General features: G+C 41.4%; 1 pseudogene; it reads right to left on the bottom strand.

Moving 5' to 3' along the window:
• Nucleotides 1-5,756: 5,756 nt before the first annotated feature.
• Nucleotides 5,757-15,054, bottom strand: LOC122707023 (annotated as a pseudogene).
• Nucleotides 15,055-15,379: the final 325 nt, after the last annotated feature.

The following is a 15,379-nucleotide window of genomic DNA, read 5'->3' as shown; positions in this document are numbered from 1 at the left end:
AATTGCAATTACCTTGAATCTGTAGATCAAGTTGAGAAGAACTGATATTTTGACAATAATGAGTCTCCCTTCATATCCTTGGAGAAGGTAAAGGCTACCCACTCCAGTATTCTGGCCTGGAGAATTCCATGGGCTGTATAGTCCATGGGGTCACAAAGAGTCGGACACGACTTTCACTTCATATCCTAAGAGGTATGAACATGGAATATCATTCATTTAGTTTTTTTATTTCTTTCATCAGAATTTTACAGTTTTTCTCATAAATATCTTATCCATATTTTGTTAGGTTTATACCTTAGTATTTCATTTTGGAGATTTAATGTAAATGGTATTGAGTTTTAACCTCAACTTCTACTTATTCTTTACTATTATATAGGAAACTGATTGACTTTTGTGTATTAAACCTATACCCTGTAATCTTGTAATAATCACTTATAAGTTCTGAGGGTTTTTTTTTTTTCTTTTTATTTTCTACCAATACATAACCATGACAGCTTTATTTCTTCTTTCTCAATCTATACACTTTTTATTTTATTTTCTTGTCTTAGGCAATAGATAGGTCTTCTAGTATGATGTTGAAAGGAGCAGTGAGATGGGATATCCTAGCCTTGTTCCTGATCTTAGTGGGAAAGCTAGTTTCTCATCATTAAGTATGATGTTAGCTGTAGCTGTTTGTAGACCAAGCTAGGGAAATTTTTTACCAAGCTATGGAAATTTTTTTATATTCCCAGTTTGCTCAGAGTTCAGTACAATTTGATGAGATGTAACTACAAACAATAAAGTGAACAAATCTTGTGTTCATTTTGGAACAATGTAATACCCTTGTGTAACTGCCAAACATGATATAGAACATTTCTATCACCCCAGAAAGTTCTATCACTCCCCCTTTCTAGTCAGTGCCCCCTATCCCAGAGGCAACCATTTTCGGATTTCTATGATCTTAATTTTTTCTTATCTTTGAACATTACATAAATGGTCTCATATGCAATATGTATCTTTCTCATCTGATGTCTTTTCTCCAATATAATATTTTTGAGATTCATACATGTGTAGCATGTATCTCTAGTTTTATTCCTTTATTGCTGAGTAGATTCCATTGTATAAATATGCTTTAGTATATTTATCAGTTCTCTTGGAGATATTTGGAGACATTTCCTGTGTTCAGCTATTGCATTGGTATCTTCTAGTAAGCAGAGACTTTTAATTTAATATTTTACTTCATGGCTAGTGTCTCTCATGTCCAACCTAAAAATCTTTGTCTGCACTAGAGTTATAAGCATATTTTTCTTTTATTGTAGTTCTATTGTTTTAGCTTTTACATTTAGATCTATGACCCATTTCAGATTAATTTTTGTCTCTGGTGTGAAAAGGTTTATCTTTTCCCCATCTGGTTAGTTTTCATAGCATCAATTGTTTTTTAAAAAGGCAAGAAAAAGCTCTTTTCCCCATTGAATTGATCTCTCACCTAGATTTTTTAAAGTAATTAACCATGTATGTAAGTGACCATGATATATGGATATTAAATTTGTCTGGAAGACTCTTCCTCCTCCCACAGCTCTAACCAAGATGAAATCAGCTGTGGGTATCTTCCTTCCTAAAAAGGACTTAGGACTTTCTAGAATTTTGTTCATCTCTCTTGTACACACAGGCACTTCAGCTTTTTAAAAATCATGGTTTTAAACCATTATTTTGTAGCTTATCTTGCTTCTTCTCATTTTTAGGGTGGGAGTGATGGTCTTTGAGACATTTTACAATTTAGCCAGAAGGGAATTCTCGTAGTTCATGAGTTCTTTTCTTGGTGATTGCCTCTCTTTGTTTATTCTGAACATTCTTTATGGAAATCCTACTATTTGGATATTGGACTTCCTGGATTGGTTTTTAGCATTTTCTTAAATATTTCATCCTGTTTTCCAATTCTTTTTACTCTACCTTCTAGAAGATTTCCTTGAGTTTATCTTCCAATATTACCAACACTATTGTTGGTATACTACCAATATTACTGTTTTCATTTCAGCTATTATGTTTTTAACTTTCAAGAACACTTTCCCATTCTCTGAATATTTCTTTTTAATGGTATCTTGTTCTTATTTAATGGATGCAATCTCTTCTCTTACATCTCTAAGATTAATAGGTTTCTTGTTCTTGCACAGGGTTTCCCTCAGCTGCATTTGGTTTCTCTTGGTCCCTATCATCTTATTGCGGGCTAAACTGTGTCCCTTCAAATTCATCTGTTGAAGTCTTAACACAGAATGTGACTGTCTTTAGAGATAGAGTCTTTAAGGGGATATTAGTTTAAAAGAGGTCATTAGGATGACCTAATCCAATATGCTGAAGCTGATGCTGAATCTGAATCCAGACTGATGCTGAAGCTGAAGCTCCAATACTTTGGCCACCTGATGCGAAGAACTGACTCATTGGAAAAGACCCTGATGCTGGGAAAGACTGAAGGCAGAAGGGCATGACAGAAGATGAGATGGTTGGATGGCATGACCAGCTTGGTGGACATGAGACTGAGCAAGCTCCGGGAGTTGGTGATGGACAGGGAAGTCTGTGTGCTGCAGTCTATGAGGTTGCAAAGAGTTGGACACGGCTGAGTAACTGAACTAAGCTGAATCCAACATGACTGGTATCCTTATAAGAGATTAAGATACAGACTTACACAGAGGGAAGATCCTGTGAAGACACAGAAAGAAGATGGTCATCTCCAAGCAAGGAGAAAGGCCTCAGAAGATACCAACCCCACTGACACCTTGATCTTAGACTTCCAGTCTTCTGAAATGTGAGAAGATAAATTTTTGTTGTGTAAGGCACCCAGACTAAACAGCTTTGTTATGGCAGTCTTAGGAAACTAATATACCTCTCTCTGAGGTATTTCTCAGATGTCTGATGATGTTCCCTCATCTGCTTCTAATTAAGAGGAACTAAAATGATCACTGAAACTCTGGGTCTGTAGGCAGGACTTGTTGACTTTGAACATCACTGTTCAGTGGTATCACAGGAATATTTTGGGGAAGCTTCTGAGGTCAGTATCTTGTCTTTTCCTGTTGGGCTGGTTAGATTCTTCAGAGAAGAATTCTCTAAGAGAGTCTGGAGGGCGAGGTTGGCTGCAGCACTCTGGGCAGGAAACAAACCTTGCCTCTGCATTTACCATTCCGTGTGCACACGGCCACTTAAGCCTGTTTCTAGTCTGATGCTCCCTTTCTAGACTCTCTGTTTTACCTGCTCCAGAGAATAAACACGCAGAATTCCATAGGGGTGCTCAGGAACATGAGTGGGAAGAAGGATCTAGAGATGAAACTGCTCTCAGATCATTCACCCATGTTATCTTTATTTTAGGGTAAGATCCTTCTCACTTTGGGGCTTCCCTGATGGCTCAGATGGTAAAGATGCCTGCAGTGCAGGAGACCTGGGTTCAGTCCCTGGGTTGGGAAGATCCCCTGGAGAAGGGGATGGCAACCCACTCCAGTATTCTTGCCTGGAGAATTCCATGGACAGAGGAGCCTGGCCAGCTATAGTCAATGGAATCTCAGAGAGTCAGACACGACTAAGTAAATCACACACACACTTCTCACTTTTAGCTCCAGAGGTATGTGATGGTGCCATTTCCTGTGCATTTTAAAGATTCAGCAGGATAATTCAAATTAATGCTTAGTTTTTCCCACTGCTTTCTAGGGGCTCAGTGCTCGTGTGCTTATTAAATTGGTTTTGATTTGTTCATTTGTTTTTCAGCTTCCAAAATGGTGCCTATCTAGCTCTCCCCATCTTATGGGTTTATGTCTTTTTTTTTTTTTTAAAGAAATCTGCTATTTTAGTTTTAGTGGACTTTTGAAAAGGAATTAAATTAGATACATGTGTTCAAGCCAATATTAATACATAAGCTGAGCCCATGCTCTTTGTCTCGTGTAAAAGGACAGTTTTTTAAATACAACAATAAAGTTGATTGTAACTACTACTTATCTTGTTATAATTGATTCAAATATTGTGCCCAGTGATGAAACCAATCTCATACTACCATGTGGTTTATTTTTAGAATGGAAGATACTCTACAGAGAAAAAAAGGGATCAGAACAAAGGTGTACATAGGTTGATGCATCCGAATATTTCTGAAAAATCTGCATGTAGACCGAATTCTTCCTAACTGAACTGTGAGTGGGACTATGACCCTTTAAAGGGAAAGCTGCAAGGGAAATTTTTACAGAGTGAAGTTTGGAAATTGTCCAGATTTCCCTGTAAGTCCCCAATAGCAGGATTTCCTTCAGATAGAACTCACCTATGTTGAGAAAATAAACTTGAAATTTTATTTATCTTCAAATAAAAATATATGGTGATAGGGATGACTTTGGTGATATTAGTACAAGCTTCACAGGATGAAATAGGAAAGTTCCTAGGCCAAGTCCTGTCATTTCTGAGCCCAGGTCTGCTCATGGAACTGGGTCACTGTATTCATTTGTTTCTGACTGGCTGGGTCTTTGTTGCTGCCAGGGCTTTTCTTTAGTTGTAGCAAGTGGGGGCTGCTCTCCAGCTATGGTGCAAGGGCTTCTCACTGCAGTGGTTTCTCTTCCTGCAGAGCGTGGGCTCTGGAGCACTCGGGTGTCAGCAGATATAGCACACAGGCTCAGCATCTGCAGCTCCCGGCTCCAGAGGACAGGCTCAAAAGCTGTGGTGAAGGGGCTTAGTCACTTTGCGTGGCCGCATGGGGGATCTTCCAGGATCAGGGATCCAACCTCTTGTCTCCTGTGTCTCCTGCATTGGCAGTCAGATTCTTTACCACTGAGCCACCAGGTTTCTGAAGAACAGGTGTTTTAAATGTTAACATAGTCCAATTTAAAAAATGTCACCTTTATTAGTGCTTTTCATATCCTCTTAAGAAATACTTGGCTATTACCAAGTAATGATGATATAGCCTATGTCTTCTTCTTAAAATCTAGAAAACATTCTGAAAAGCTAGAAAGCGCTCTGAAATCTAGAAATCTTTCTAAAAATCCATGTTTCCTTCTTATCTTTAACATTTAGATTCATTGTCAATAGAATTAATTTTGCACATAGTGCAAGAATGGGCAAAGATACATTTTCCATATATATCTCCAATTGAACCAGTACTATTTACCAAAAGTAAATAACGGTACCAGTTATCAGTTCAGGCCTCTGAGCCCCGGTGCACCTTGCAGTGTTCTCTGAAACCGCAGACAGAGCTTCTGAAGCAGCTCTCCCGTTAAGGGGGCACCATGGTAACCTTCAGCTTCCTCATAGCTCAGTCGGTAAAGAATTCACCTGCAACGCAGGACACCTGGGTTCGATTCCTGGGTCGGGAAGATCCCCTGGAGAAGAAAATGGCAACCCACTCCAGTTTTCTCGGCTGGAGACTCCCATGGACAGAGGAGCCCGGCAGGCTACAGTCTATGGGGTCGCAAGAGTCCATACAACTGAGCGACTAAAGAGAGCGAGAGACAGACAGTAACCTTTCTCGGCAGAGAGACAGCTGGAGGGAGACCACCATGGGAAGGGGCGGTGCTGCTGCTTCCAGGGGCTGCGCACCGAGTCAGCACTGCGAGGGGGGCACCCAGCGATGCTCACCTAAGCCACACGCCCAGCACGCGCTTCCCTCGGCAACCCCAGCCGGGCCTGCTCCCCGAGGCTCTCTTGGAGCCGGCGCAGTCCTGGCCTCCCATCTGCGTCAGCGCCTCCGCTCCTCTCGCACGCTTCCCGCCCAACTTCCAGCTGTGGCTCGTCTGCCCCCAGGGTTGCTTTCTGCTGGCTCAGCAACTGTGGTCCAGCTCTGCTCTAGGCGAGGCCGGCAACTTCTCCACCAGGGGTGGGAGGTAGGCTGGGACCTGGGACCCTCTCCTGAAGCGCTTGCACTTGCACACAGATGTCGCCTCCAGCAATGGAGTACCAAGAAGCTATAAGGGACTCAAAATAACCGTATGCGGGTGCGAATGCGGCAATTATGAGCAATAACATTCCAAAAGGCCACAAATCAACGGCCTCTTCTAAGTGCCAGGAGCATGACTCCTGTTTACAACACCGCCCCGAGGGTGTGAGAAGACCACCTAAACCACTCCTCTGGACAGACCCACCAATGTCCCCACCCTCAGCCCATTTAAAGAACCAGCCCATTCTCCTCCAAGACCCAGTTAGGCAGCTGTTAACATGTTCTCACAGTGAAGTCTTACCTGAATTGCTCATCGGACCTCTTCATTTCTACTGATTAGAGTCCAAGGACCATGGTTGATAACACTTTCAAGTTTATTCCCCCTTGGGCACTCTTCCTCAGTCCTAGGTCTCCGCTGTAATTTATATTTTCTCTTTTACCATGGCTTAATAGTATAGCTTTATATTAAACGTCCCTTGTTTAAATCACGTATGGTTTCTGTTCCCGATTGGACACTAGCCGATACACTAGCCTCACGTCCTATTGCAGTGTGGCATAGGTCCCTAGAACTGTGGGCTGTTCTGTTTCATCTGCCTTTGTCCTTCAGCCCCTGCTTTATCATTCATTTTACCTATTTTCAGGGCTTCCTGGCTGGTCCATTGGTTGAGAGTTCGCCTGCCAGTGCAGGGGACACAGGTTCAATCCCTGGTCCAGGAAGATCCTTACATGCCTCGGGGCAGCTGAGCCCGGGTGCCGCAATAAGAAAAGTCCCCACGATGAGAAACCCACTTAGCATGACCAGAGAGGGTCTGCACACAGCCACGACTGGCCCCGCACAGCCAAAATAAACAAACCAGTTAGTTTAAAAATATGTTCAAGTTCTCGTTTGTAATTTTTTAACCTGGGTTATTTATAACTATAGTCTTTAATTTCTAGGCAGCTGGACACTTTCTAATATACTATAGTTACTGTTTTCTATGAACAAGAACATACTCTGTCCTGTCACAAAGAAATATACTGTGGCTTTCTTTCTGGCCCAGCATATAGTTGATTGTGATTTGTGTACTTGACAAGAATGTTAACACTTTACCAGATGTTCTCTATGTGTTAATTAGATCGAGTTTGTTGATTGTCTTATTCAGATCATCTGTACGTGAATCTTTTTTTAAATATTTTGTGGTCTGTTGCTTCTGTTATTAAAAGAGGTGAATTTTAGTCTTCCACTATGGTGAATTTGCATTTTAGTTTTGGAAAATTTTTCTGTGGTAAATTATTTTCCATGCTTCTAGTTCAAACTTTCTATGTGCTTATATTTAAAGCATATCCCTTGTGAGCAGCTTAAGGATCAGTCTGAATCTGGCTCACCTCAGGTCCTAGAGTGTAAACATGGAAACTGCTTCTGGCCTTTCCTCTGAGAGCTTGGTGGGTCTTTGTCTCAACACTAAGGTACTGCAGGAGTATCCTCTCCGTTTTTTCACTGATTTTTAGCTTAGCATTTTCTTCTGTGCAGTTTAAATATTTGACCAGTTCTTACCGGGTCTTTCTTCTTGTTGGGCTCTGCTGTCATCATAGGATGTGAGAGCTCCCCTTTCTGGTCTCCTATCCTATTTAATTGAGGTTTCTGTTTATTAAATTTTTTTTTTTAACAGAACATAGGAAAGGAGGGAGAATTCAGCAAACCATAAACAAAGTGAAAAGGCAATCAACATATCTGCAAATGAAAGTGACCAATAAGGAATTAATTTCTAAAATATACAACAGCTCATGCAGCGCAATAACAAAAACAAACAACCCAATCAAAAAATGGGCAGAAGATCTAAATAGATGTTTTTCCAAAGACAGCCATAAAGCACATGAAAAGATGCTCAATATCACTAATTAGGAGAGAAACGCAAATCAAAATGCCAATGAGGTATCAGCTCACATTGGCCAGAGAGCGTACATGCCTGCTAAGTTGCTTCAGTGTCTGACTCTGCGACCCCATGGACTGTAGCCCACCAGGCTCCTCTGTCCATGGGATTCTCCAGGCAAGAATACTGGAATGGGTTGCCAGGCCCTCCCTCCTCCAGGGGATCTTCCCAACCCAGGGATGGAACGCACGTCTGTGAAGTCTCCTGCATTGGCAGGCAGGTTCTTTACCACTAGCACAACCAGAGTGGCCACCATCAAAATATCTTCAACCAATATTTGCTGGAGAGGGTGTGGAGAAAAGAGAACCCTCCTAAACTGCTAGTGAGAATGTAAATTGGTACAGCCATGATAGAGAACATTATAGAGATTCCTTTAAAAAAACTAAAAACAGAAGTACCATATGACCTCACAATCCCATTACCAGGGATAAATCTAAAGAAAATCATAATTCATAAAGATACATGCACCCAAATGTTCACTGAAGCACTATTTACAGTAGACAGGAGACAGAAGCAGCCTAAATGTCCATCAACAGAGGAATGGATAAAGATGTGGTACATATATACAATGGAATATTACTCAGGCATAAAAAGAACAAAATAATGCCATTTGCAGCAACATGGATGGACCTAGAGACTGTCATGCTGAGTGAAGTAAGTCAAAAGAGAAAGAAAAATGTCATATGCTGTTGCTTGTATGTGGAATCTAAAAAAATGCACAATGTAACTTATTTCCAGAACAGAAATAGAGTCATGATGTAGAAAACAATTTTATAGTTATCAGGGAGGGGAATGGGGGAGAAGGATAAAATGGGGCATTGGGATTGACATATACACACTACTATATATAAAATATTGTGGGTTGGCCAAAAAGTTCATTCAGGTTTGTAATATCATACAAAAACCTGAACAAACATTTTGGCCAACCCAGTAAAGTGAAAGTGAAAGTTGTTCAGTCATGTCCAGCTCTTTGTGACACCATGGACTATAGCCTGCCAGGCTCCTCTGTCCATGGAATTATCCAGGACAGAATACTGGAATGTGTAGCCGTTCCCTTCTCCAGGGGATCTTCCCAGTCCAGGGATGGAACCCAGGTCTCCTGCATTGCAGGCAAATTCTTTACCATCTGACCAACCAGGGAAGCCCAAATAGCTAACTACTATATAGCATAGGAAACTCTACTCAATGCTCTGTAATGACCTATATGGGAAAAACATCTCAAAGAGTGGATATATAAAACTGATTCACTTTGCTCTACAGCAGAAACTAAAATCAACTATACCCCAATACAACTTTTTTTAAAACTGAAAATAAGATTACAGAGAATTTATAACAAATATAAATATTATATCAATAAAGTAAATGGAATTAACTTATTAAACAAAAGTCTTCTGGAAAAGATGGAGTAAATGCACTTCTCCCTGTTCTTCCCACTAAGCACAGTTAAAACCTCTGGATATTATACATCAAATAAGCGCAAGAAGACGCAGAGAGGTGAGAAAAGCAGTCAGGCTGGCTGGGACCTCAGGACCAAAGAACAACACAGAGGCAGGCTCATCGGGTTTTCTTTCGCCTCCTGTGTCCAACGGTGGGAGGTGGAGAAGCCGGCAATCCAGAAATAACAGTGACACAGACAGCCCTCCATAAAGCTTGCTCTCTCTGTCTAGAACATGAGGGAAGGGGCAGTCTAGCAAGATGGAACACTTCTAGGTGACAACTCCCCTACTCCAGTCAAGCACCGTGGAAAAAACAAGGGCCTCACCCTACTCCTGTCACCAAAATATGAGAGGGGCCTAGACGCTCACAAGTTGTGACAAGACACACTCCCGCCCAGGGGGTTGGTGGCGTCAGAGACTGTTATGGCCTCCCAACAACAGTGAGTCCTTATCCCACTCTGCAGTGTCAGTGGGAGAAGCACCAGGGTGGTATTTGCGTCAGCGAACATCTAGTGGGGACCCTGAGTAACGGGGCACCTTCTGTCCCTGGGTGTCAGCACAGGCAAAGTAGGGTCGCTGGACTTCCACCTCCAGGAGGCAGTAAGCAGGCATTGATAAGACAGAAGATCTGAATAAAAGCTAGTGTCTCATAACATAATACTCACAGTGTTCAGGATTCAATTGAAAATCATTGTCAGAAAATCTCAACTTGAATGAGAAAATACAATCAACAAACACCAATTTTGAGAAGATGCAGAAGCTGGAATTATGTGACAAGGAAATTTAAGAAACTAATTTGGAAGAAGATTTACAGTAGGTAGGGAAAAACATATAGTAGGTCCTCTGTACTTTGTACCCCTAATCCCACAAAGGTAGCATTTTTCATGACTATAATATCAAATCCATGATACTGACATTAGTACAACCCACAGAGTTTATTAAGGTGTTGCCAGTTGTACAAACTATCATGTGCATGTATGTGTGTGTGTGTGTGTGTGTGTGTTCTATGAAATTTGTCACATAGGAGCTTTGTGCATCTAGCATCTTGAGATCCTGCTCTGTCACCACAAGGCTCCCTTGGGCTACCCTTTTGGAGCCAACCCTCCCTCAAATCCTAACTCCTAGAAACAACTCATCTGTTTCTCAGGTCTATGATTACATTAGTTTAAGAGACCTGGGCTCTATCCCTTGGGTTGGGAAGATCCCCTGGAGAAGGGAAAGGCTACCCACTCCATTATTCTGGCCTGGAGAATTCCATGGACTGTATAGTCCATAGGGTCACAAAGAGTCGGACACGACTGAGCAACTGTCACTTTCAAGAATATTATAGAAATGGAATCATTCAGTATGTAACTTTTAGAGATCAGTTTTTCTCACTCAGCAAAATTTCCTTAAGATCTATCCTGGTTGTTGTGTATAATTTATTCCTTTTTATTACTGAATAGAATTCCATGATACAGATGTGCAAATTTGTTTAACCATTCATCCATTGAAGAACAACTGAATTGTTTCCAGTTGGAGTTATTATTTTTTTTCTTTTAAAAAATTTTTATTAAACATCTTTATAGAGCAGCATCCAAACTCCAGATCCAGTGGCCAAGGAGACCTATTTGCTGTGGGTACCAGCTGGGGCATGCAGGCGGCTCAGGCTTCCCACCCTTTGGTTTAGAGATGAGGGTGGTGGGCAGTATTTCATCTTTGGCTTCCACAATGCTCACGTCATCAGGCAGAGGCTTCTTAGGGCCAGTCTTACCACTTCGGTCCAAGGCAGCATGATCTTTACCTTGACACCCAGCACACCCTGTCTGAGCAGCACATGGCACACAGCAGGCTCAACACAGTAGTTAGCAGGTCCCCACTGTGAATCATGAGGCCATCCACATGGATTTAGCCATTCCTGGATTTAGTCCTCTGTCCTCAGAGTTTCCCAGACACTACTGCCTCACAGCCTTTGGCCCCTCTCAACGAGGAACTGCAGCGTACCATAGCAGGCCTTCTGCACGGGAAGGAGGAGAACCAACCAGTCTGCAACACAGAGACTCTGCCTGGGCAATGGCACAGAGACCTCCCATGGCTACCTTTTCAAAACAAAGCTCTACACTGCCATCAGGGAAGCCAAATCTCTTCTGAACCACAGTAGTCAATTCCTGGAATCCACCAGCCCTTCTCACCAAGAACATTCTGTGTCCTGGTGGCCAAGATAATGATTTCTGTCCTGGTTGGTGTAACTTGGACCTCACCTCCAGAGTACCCATCTTCAGCCAGCTCCTCAGTGAAAAACTCATTCAGTTCAGCTTTGAAGATGCCATCAGCGATGAACCTCCTCTTCTTGGCCCCAGTTGGAGTTCAGTTCAGTTCAGTTCAGTCGCTCAGTTGTGTCCAACTCTTTGCAACCCCATGAACCGCAGCACGCCAGGCCTCCCTGTCCATCACCAACTCCTGGAGTCCACCCAAACCCATGTCCATTGAGTCGGTGATGTCATCCAACCATCTCATCCTCTGCCGTCCCCTTCTCCTCCTGCCCTTAATCTTTCCCAGCATCAGGGTCTTTTCCAAGGAGTCAGCTGTTCGCATCAGGTGGCCAAAGTATTGGAGTTTCAGCTTCAGCATCAGTCCTTCCAATGAACACCCAGGACTTATCTCCTTCAGGATGGACTGGTTGGATCTCCTTGCAGTCCAAGGGGCTCTCAAGAGTCTTCTCCAATACCACAGTTCAAATGCATCAATTTTTTGGCTCAGCTTTCCTCACAGTCCAACTCTCACATCCATACATGACCACTGGAAAAACCATAGCCTTGACTAGACGGACCTTTGTTGGCAAAGTAATGTCTCTGCTTTTTAATATGCTGTCTAGGTTGGTCATAACTTTCCTTCTAAGGAGCAAGCATCTTTTAATTTCATGGCTGCAATCACCATCTGCAGTGATTTTGGAGCCCAGAAAAATAAAGTCAGCCACTGTTTCCACTGTCTCCCCATCTATTTGCCATGAAGTGATGGGACGGGATGCCATGATCTTAGTTTTCTGAATGTTGAGCTTTAAGCCAACTTTTTCACTCTTCTCTTTCACTTTCATCAAGAGGCTCTTTAGTTCTTCCTCACTTTCTGCCATAAGGGTGGTGTCATCTGCATATCTGATGATATTTCTCCCAGCAATCTTGTTTCCAGCTTGTGCTTCCTCCAGCCCAGTATTAAATCAAATCCCTTATGACTATACAGTGGGAGTGAGAAATAGATTTAAGGGACTAGATCTGATACACAGAGTGCCTGATGAACTATGGATGGAGGTTCATGACATTGTACAGGAGACAGGAATTAAGACCATCCCCAAGAAAAAAAAAATGCAAAAAAGCAAAATGGCTGTCTGAGGAGGCCTTACAAATAGCTGTGAAAACAAGGGAAGTGAAAAGCAAAGGAGAAGAGGAAAGATATACCCATTTGAATGCAGAGTTCTAAAGAATAGCCAGGAGAGATAAGAAAGCCTTCCTCAGCAATCAATGCAAAGAAATAGAGGAAAACAATACAATGGGAAAGACTAGAGATCTCTTCAAGAAAATTAGAGATACCAAGGGAACATTTCATGCAAAAATGGGCTCAATAAAGGACAGAAATCGTAGAGACCTAAACAGAAGCAGAAGATATTAAGAAGAGGTGGCAATGGAGTTACATGTATTCCCGATCCCGATCCCCCCTCCCACCTCCCTCTCCACCTAATATGTAAATCCATGGCTGATTCATGTCAATGTATGACAAAACCCACTTCAATATGGTAAAGTAATTAGCCTCCAACTAATAAAAATAAATGAAAAATTAAAAAAAAAAAAAGAAGAGGTGGCAAGAATACACAGAAGACCTGTACAAAAAAGATCATGACCCAGATAATCACAATGGTGTGATTACTCAACTAGAGCCAGACATTCTGGAATGTGAAGTCAAGTGGGCCTTAGGAAGCATCACTACAAACAAAGCTAGTGGAAGTGATGGAATTCCAGTTGGACTTATTATTGATAAATCTACTGTGCACACATATATATACATTTTTGTGTTAATTGAAGCTTCCATTTCTCAGGGCTAAATGCTCAGGTGCAGTTTGTGATTCATACGGTAGTTACCTCTTTAGTTTGTTTTTTGTTTTTTAATTGCTAAACTGTTTTCCAGAGTGGATGGTTATTTTACATTCCTGCAAGCAATAAATGAGTGATGAAGTTTCTCTGCCTCTTCACCAGCATTTGGTGTTATCAATGTTTTTTATTTTAATTATTTTGGGAAGAATGTTGTAATATCTCATTGTGGTTTGAATTTGTAAATTCAAATGACTATTGATACTGAACATCTTTTCCTGTGCTTATTTTCCATCTATATATCCTCATGAATAGAAATATCTGTTCATAACTTTTCCCCATTTTCTAATTCAATTGTTTTTTTGATATTGAATTTTGAGAGTTCTTTGTATATTCTGCATACAAGTCCCATGTCAAATATTATGATTTGCAAATACTTCTTCTTACTCTGTAGATATGCTTGCCTTTTCATCCTGTTAACAAAGTCTTTTACAGAGGAAATATTTTAATTTTGATGAGGTAAAATTTATCAATATTTTTCTCTTATGGATCATACTTTTGGTGTCAAGTATAAGAATTTTTTGTCCAGCACAAGACTGCCTCAAGACTTTCTCCCATTTTTTTTTCTCTAACAGTTTTTAGTTTACATTTTTAAGTCTGTGATTCATATAGCCATGATAGTTGGGTTGAGGCTCATTTAATGTCTAGTTTCTCTAGCACAGTTTCTTGAAAATGCTATCCTTCCTTGTTTGAGTGGCTTTTCACCTTTGTCAAAATAAGTTGGACATATTTGTGTAGATAAATTTCTGGGATCTCGCTTTGGTTCCATTCATCTATGTGTCTATCCCTTGACAGGCTTCCCTGGTGGCTCAGATGGTAAAAAATCCACCTGCAATGCAGAGACCCAGGTTCAATCCCTGGGTCATGAAGATCGTCTGGAGAAGGGAATGAGAGAGCTAATTCTTAGGTATGTGACTAAGGAGTCTGGGACTCTTGAAGAGGAGTAAAGGACAAACTTTTTTTTCCTACACTCCTTCTTCTTAGTCATGTAAGATTTTTTTCCTTAAACTCTGAGTTGTTATGGCAACAATCTATTTCTTCTAAGACTAACTTTCTTTAAGCCCAGAGCTAATGATTACACAATAAAACAACTCATCTTACTCAGGAGTATGTTTTTCCTTAAACTCTGTACTAACAGTTATATAACAACAATGTATCTTGCTGGAGGACACGTTTCTCTTTCTTTAAGAACCTTCTGACTAATCCTGTTATCTTAAGATACATGCTGTGGGAGTGGGTCTGTAAGACCTTTCTATTGTTAGTACCAACTGAAAAGTATATAAAAGGCCTTGATGAGATTGGCAGGTGGGGCACTCTCTGTGTCAGATGCTTTCTCTGTCCCTTTTTCACTGTAATGAAACTTTTGCCACATGAAGCTATAAGTGCCTGAAGCCTCATCTCTGGTCCCAAAGCTAATTTCTCTTCTTCGGAGGTCACGAATCCAACACCGCTCACGGTAAGCTATCAGTAATGGCTCCCCACTCCAGTATTCTTGGCTGGATAATTCCAAGGACAGAAGAGCTCGGTGGGCTATAGTCTATGAGGTCACAAACACTCAGACATGACTGAGCAACTGAGCGCACAGACACACAGAGATCCCTCTACCAATACGACTCTGTCCTGATGACTGTAATGCTATATAGTAAGCTTTAGTATCAGGCAAAGGTTTTCCTCCCACCTTATTCTTTTCACAGTTGTTTTACCTACTCTACCGCCATACCCTCCCATATAGATTTTACAAAAAGCTTGTTGATGTCCACAAAAACAAACAAAATTCAGTGGTGGTTTGACAGAAACTTTATTAAAACTAGACATCAATTTGCAGAGAATCAACATCTTTACTAAGTTGAGTCTTCCAATCCATGAACATAGGACTTATCTCCTATTTTTCAAGTCTTTTTCTATTTCTTGGAATTTTGCAAATATCAGTATACAGACCCTGAATATGTTACACTTCGGTGGCGGCGGCCGAGAGGAACTACCCCAACCCGGAGGTCAGGGGCCCACCCGAGAGGAGTTACTGCACCTCCAAGGAGTGGCTTC

This window comes from Cervus elaphus, chromosome 13 (assembly GCF_910594005.1).
Source record: "Cervus elaphus chromosome 13, mCerEla1.1, whole genome shotgun sequence".
NCBI classification, from domain to species: Eukaryota; Metazoa; Chordata; class Mammalia; order Artiodactyla; family Cervidae; genus Cervus; species Cervus elaphus.
The sequence above is the reverse complement of the archived record's forward strand: the minus strand, read 5'-3'. Positions and strand labels throughout refer to the sequence as shown.